Source organism: Beta vulgaris, chromosome 1, assembly GCF_026745355.1.
Source record: "Beta vulgaris subsp. vulgaris cultivar EL10 chromosome 1, EL10.2, whole genome shotgun sequence".
Lineage (NCBI taxonomy): Eukaryota > Viridiplantae > Streptophyta > Magnoliopsida > Caryophyllales > Amaranthaceae > Beta > Beta vulgaris.
In genome coordinates, this window is record NC_079202.1 from 41,554,870 (window position 1) to 41,561,427 (window position 6,558).

Sequence of the window (6,558 nt, forward strand, 5' to 3'; positions counted from 1 at the left end):
ACTATGCAAGCAAAATTGATTGAATGATCCGGGTTTGCTGAGTACTAGACTTTGAACTTACAAGTAGAATAATCAGACTAAACCCAAAGAAGATTGCTTGTGTGGACTTTAAGAAATACTAGACTTGGAACTTACGGGAGAGTAAGCAGGCTAGGTGATAGGAAAGGCTAGACTTTAAACTTATATTTGGAATAAGCATGCTAGACCTAGGGTATAAATTGGTCTTTTATAGTCCGGAGACTTGACTAGGGTTTACATACAGATGGAAACTAACATACAGATGGAAACTAGACCTAGGGTTGGGCTTTTATCATATGAAGACTTGGCTAGGGTTTACATAATGATGCAAACTAAATCTAGAGTATGAATTGATCTTTTATAGTCCGAAGACTTGACTAGGATTTACATAGAGATGTAAGCTAGACCTAGGATATGAATTGACCTTTTATAGTTCGATGACTTGACTAGGGTTTAACATAGAGATGCAAACTAAAACTGGGGTATGTATTGGTCTTTTATAGTCCGAAGACTTGACTAGGGTCGTCTACATAGAGATGCAAACTAGATTTATGGAATAAATTGGCCTTTTATAGTCTAAAGACTTGACTAGGGTTTACATAGAGATGCAAACCTAGGGTATGAATTGATATTTTATAGTCTAATGACTTGACTAGAATTTACATAGAGATGCAAAGTAGACCTATGGTATGAACTGGTGTTTTATGGTTGCGAACTTGAATAGGGTTTACATAGAGATGAAAACTAGACCTAGGGAATGAATTGATCTTTTATACTCTAAAGACTTGACTTGGGTTTACACACTCGTGGAAAAAAAACCTCATCTGCCACTTAGTAACAGATGCGGTTTTTATAAAACCGCATCAGAAAATCAATAAAAAAATCGGAAGGAAAGCTAAAAAGAAAATTTGATGCGGTCCTCTGATGGATCGCATCATATTAAAAAACTAATGCGGTTGTTAAGAATCTAATGCAGTTCCTAGGACCGCATCAGATTTTCTTAAAAAAACGTGCGGTCATTTCCCTCCCTTACAACCCTAGCCCACATAACTCTCCTCACTCAACCCTAATCTTCCTCTCTCTCATTCACAGCGCCCTCTCACTCCTCTCCCTCACTCCTCTCTCCTCTCTCCTCTCTCCTCTCTCGCTCTCTCATTTTCTCGTTTTCAAACACCATTTGTCACTTCGTTTCCTCTTTCTCAAACACCACCATCACACATCCTTCTCTCTCCTCTATCGTTCTCAAACACCAACAGCAACGCCACCGCCAAGCCACGAAACCCTAACGACACTCTGCCAACGCCAACGCCAACGCCACCAACCACGAAGGGAAACGACCGTGTCCTCGTCTTCAACAGCGCCCAGATCTAGTCTTCACCTCCTCGAAACGCCGACAACCACCCACACATCACGGTTTTTTTTTCGTTTTTTAGTTGAGTTTGTTAATTTTTGTGGTGATTATTATCATGCAATTTCATATTATTCTAGACCTAGGTTTAATTTCGTTTAATTCTCGTTTTTCGTTTCTTATTTTTCAGTTAATTAGTTTATACTCTGTAATTTCAGATTTGATTAATTACTTTATTTTTTTCATTTAATTTCGTTTGTATAAACTAAATCCACTAACTTCATTTGTATAAATTCATTTAATTCATTTAGTTAGTTTCTTATTTTTCTTTTGTATAATTACATTTACTTTATTTTAGATTTTCGTTGTCATTTAATGGCCCCATGTTTTTGTTGTCTGTAATAGCCCCATGTTTTCGTTGTCTGTAATGGCCTCATGTTTTCGTTAATGTTAACGGATTTCGGTGCTGAACTTTTTTTTATTTTAAAAAAAAAAACAATCCGATGCGGTCATTCTTGAAAACGGCATCAGATTCTTACCATACTGATGCGGTTTTGGACCGCATCAGTTTTTTTTGTTAACGGTTGTGAGTCCATCTGATGCGGACCAAAACTGCATCCATAAGCCGGATTTTGACTGCATCAGATGGGGTATTTTCCACTAGTGACATAGAGATGCAAAATTGACCTTAGGAATGAATTGGGCCTAAATGGACCTAAGCTTTGGATTAGACTAACATTGGAAGGATTGAGATGAGACTTAGATGGGCCTAAGATGGTTTATTATGCAAGTTGGCCTAGTATGAATGCATGGACATAAATGTAGATGGACCTAATATAAATGTAAAACGGACTCTAATGCAAATGGATTGAATTGGGCTGATTGGATTGTATTGAATGAAGATGTTTGGACTAGGCTTAGAATTTTTGAAATTTGTTTTTTCAAAGGGAGCCCTTGTTTTTATCTTTTATTAGAAAATGATGATGGATTAATTTTGAAAAGATTTTTTTTAATAGGTGGTATAATGTTGATTAGTAAATATTTTCAAAAAAGGTAGAATAGAAGAAGGTGTAGGATTGGTTTTGAAAAATATAACTTTCTTTTTAAAATTGACTGAATATGATAAGGTAGGATTAATAAAGAAGATTAGTTGGATAGCACGAAGAAGGTAGACATGCATGATGACGCTAACTTTACCATGATCATTCTTCTAGATGTACTTGTTAGAATAAAATCGACCATAGATTATATGCATGAAAATGCTGATATTTTTTTATTAGGTGAGTATCATTTCTAAACAAAAAAAGGACCCCTATACCATGATTCTACGCGAATGAAGATGGAAGTAATATATTATTGACTGCCACGACGACTAATCTACAAAAACATGCGATGACAGGATGCGTGTGTTTGGCACGAGAGCGATGCGCCGGGCGCAACTTAATGCGTTTGGCGCACTGCTCCCTGACATGTTTTTCAAAGATTTCGATGAGGTTTTGGTCAATTTTGACAATCTTTTTTTTTGTTTTTAGACGCAATGCATAACATCGAAAATTGGACAAGTTAATAATAAGCAAAAATCACAATCACAAGCAAATGTCATATAACATGGATGCAAGAGTTCCAACCTAAAAGTCCAGTTCTACGTTTGAAACTATGGTCAGGTTTAGGTTAAGGCTGAAAATGGTCCATGACTAAGAGATTGATCCCACGCTTCATACATTTTCTTAAACCAAGGCCACATGTAAGTTGCACCACAATTCTCAAGTTCGGAACAAGAGAATAATGCCATAGTTGGGTAGGTTTACTTGTAAATAAGATCCAACACCATCGCTCATGAAGCTTTCTGAAGGACAAAGGGAAGACCCCATTGGGGTGGCCTCATGCATAAAACATGCACTAATGAGGCAAGGAATATTTTCCTTATGGTGGCTTGAACAATAGCTTTGATAATGCAAAACTGTATTGTTATTCTAAGGCATAAAAAGAGAATGAATCGTAGTTTTCAACTTTCACACACTCATTTAAAAAAATTAATTTTTTATATCCTCCCCAGTGGAGTCGCCAAATTGTAGTCATGTTTTTATTGGCCTACACGGGATGAGCGCGTATTTGACTACCTCATTGTAAAGGTTTTATTGAAAACTTTTTTTATAGTCGCCAACAAGTCTTTAAATGAAGACTCATAAACCTAATTAGATATTGGAAAATCCTAAGGACAAATTAGGAACCTATCCAATGTAGATTTCCTCGTCTTAACTCCATAGATGGTCAATGAACCAAAGATTGAGTTCGGGGGTAAGGGTATGAACACGGCCAGGAACCATGTTCGCCCATTGATGACCTCTACTTAACATCGATTCATGTCAAGTTTTATGCAAAAGAATAACCAAATAATATTTTAATGCAATCTACACTAATAGAAAAAGGACGATTTGCGTCCCCTCAATTGCGTCGCACTTAAACGGAAACGACGCACAGTTAGGATTTGCGTCGCATGTGGGGAGCTGTGCGACGCAAATCACAAAAATATGCATCGCACCCTCCTCACATGCGACGCAAATTAACAATGTGCGTCGTTTGTTGCGAATGTGCCACGCATATTCCACGCACCAGTTGGAGAGATTCGTTCCCAATGTGCGTCGCACAGTATAAATGTGCGTTGCAAAAGGGTAATGTGCGTCGGACCCCTTGGCCCATCCGACGCACATCAGCCCAAAATAACTTATAACCTCTCCCTCTCCTTTTAATTTTCCCAAACCCTAAAATACTCTCAACCTAAACATCTTGGCCGCGTCTCTCTCTCTCCCCCTCTCCCTCTCTCTCTCCCGGTCTCCCTCTCTCCCTCTCTCTCTTCCTCGTTCGTCGAAATTTAACTCTCTATAACCTCTCTCAATTCTTTTCGTTTCATTTCATTCGTTTTCCTTCTCTCGTTTCACTCGCCGAAATTTTCCCAAAATTCTTTTCGTTTCATTCGGTTACAGATCTGAAAAAGGAGGCGAAGCAGGGGAGAAGGAGGGGGTTTGTGGTGCTAGCGATTTTGTGGCACGGCGTCGATAAAGCTCAGGCGGGGAGGGTGGGTTAGGCAAGGTCGGAGGTCAGGTGGTGATTTGTGTGGTGGTTGGGCGCGGGTGCAGTCAGGGGCGGCAACTGGGGTGCTGCGAATTGAGTTTTGGGCTGGCGGATGTTGTGAAGGGGTTTCGTTTCACAGCAAACTCAAACGCAATCGAAGGTATTCTGATTTTTTTGTTTATCTTTTCTCGTTTTCAGATCTGAAATTTTCAGTAAGAGGATTGTATTTTCCGATGAACTTTGATTTTTGAATTTTGATTCTTAATCTTTTCTCGTTTTCAGATCTGGTTCTTCTCGAAATCTTGTTGTTGCGTTTGAGGTGAAGATATGGATTGCTATGAAATTACAAGAAATTCTCGAAGATCTGGATTGCGTTTTTTATTTTTATTTGTAGTTTTATCTCCCCTTCATCTTCTGGTTAGGGTTAGAATTTCTTATTTTTTTGTATGTTTTAGTTATAGATCTGATGTTAATTGTAATGGTAATATTTTTTTCTTCTTGAAATTATGGATCTAGAGGCTGTTGATGTTAGTTTGTAATTTTATCTTCTCCATTTGTGATTGCCATTTGCCAAATTATATTTTATCTTCTTGAAGTTAGTTATAGGTCTGGTTGTGATTCCCATTTGCCAAAATCATTTCCTTTTCAATTACTGCACGCCACTATCATTCTAAGTGGATGTCCTGCATTCCTTTTCCTGCATTCGTTAGTTTTTTTAATAAAAAAAAATTTTTTTTTTAAAAAAAATTGCAATTTGTGTCGCACGTAGCCCAAGGTGCGACGCAAATCAATCATCTGCGTCGCACCCTAGGCGATGTGCGACGCACATTACCCTTTGAAGTGGGCTGGGGAGAGCCATCTGCGTCGCACCGTATAAATGTGCGACGCAAATAGCTCAACCATTTGCGTCGTTTCCGCATATGACGCAGATCATTTCTGGGTCATTTGCGTCGAGGCCTTTGGCGTCGTACCGGAGTCCGACGCAAATAGGCGCCTCACATCCGACGCAAATTGCCTTTTCTATACTAGTGCTAGATATTAATCTATGTTAGTTCATTAAACAAAGAAAAGAGTTACTTTTGGTGACAAGTTATTAATCAATCAATATTACAGGGAACCTAACAGGTTATTCAAATTTTTTTGATTAATATTAGAACAGTTCTTTAGGTATTTAGTAATAATAACATGTGAGGTGATGAACGCATAAACAAGACAATCATTTAACATGCATATGTATTAAAAATTAGTAAAAAGAAAAGTAGATCAGATTGTACAAAAAGGAACAATTTTTATATTACAGCATGGAAAGAAATAGTTTGTAACTTCAATATGAAAATAAGAAATTTATTCAAGTACCCTGGGGAGTGTACCTATGCGGCTTAGGTCTGAGAGAGTGACATTCTTCGGGACGAGCAATTGTGAAGCCTGAAATATGAATGTATGTGTGTGTCTAAAAGTATGTGTTTTGTTTGTATTTGAGAGTATGAGTTTTTGGGGGAGAATTCGTATTTAAGTGTAAGGTGCATAAAAGTGTATTCGTAAAGTCGTATATTCGAAATGTATGTGAAAAAGTGTATTTAGATCCGAAAAACCATTGTGTATTTATAGGAAACCATTAAAAAAGAAAGATAGAAAAGCATACTGGCGCTACACAGGGAGTGGTCCACTTGACGCAGCTCAACCAATGCGTTGCGCGCACCAGCTTGCGGCAAACACACTTTGACAATCTTTTTTTTAAACGAGTTTTGAACAATTTTCTTTTATCATTTAAATCCATAAATCAATTTTACGGGATAAAATCCGATTTCAATTAAAATGTCATTGAAAATATTTATTTATTTATTTATTAAAACAATTTATCATTGAATAATTAATTGGGATTTTTCAGAGCATTGGGCATAAAATATTTTAAATGGGCTCAAAATACAATTAATTATCAAGAATAATTAAATTGGACCCTAAAATAGGACTTGGATCATTAAAATAAAATTTTAAACTTTAAAATAGTTATGGGACCGGCTCTTCGGATTGCTCTCTCCTTTTGTGAACCAATTAAGATCGCGCTATGTTTTGTCATTGGGTCCTTCAATGGGGAGACACGATTATTTGTCTACAAGTAG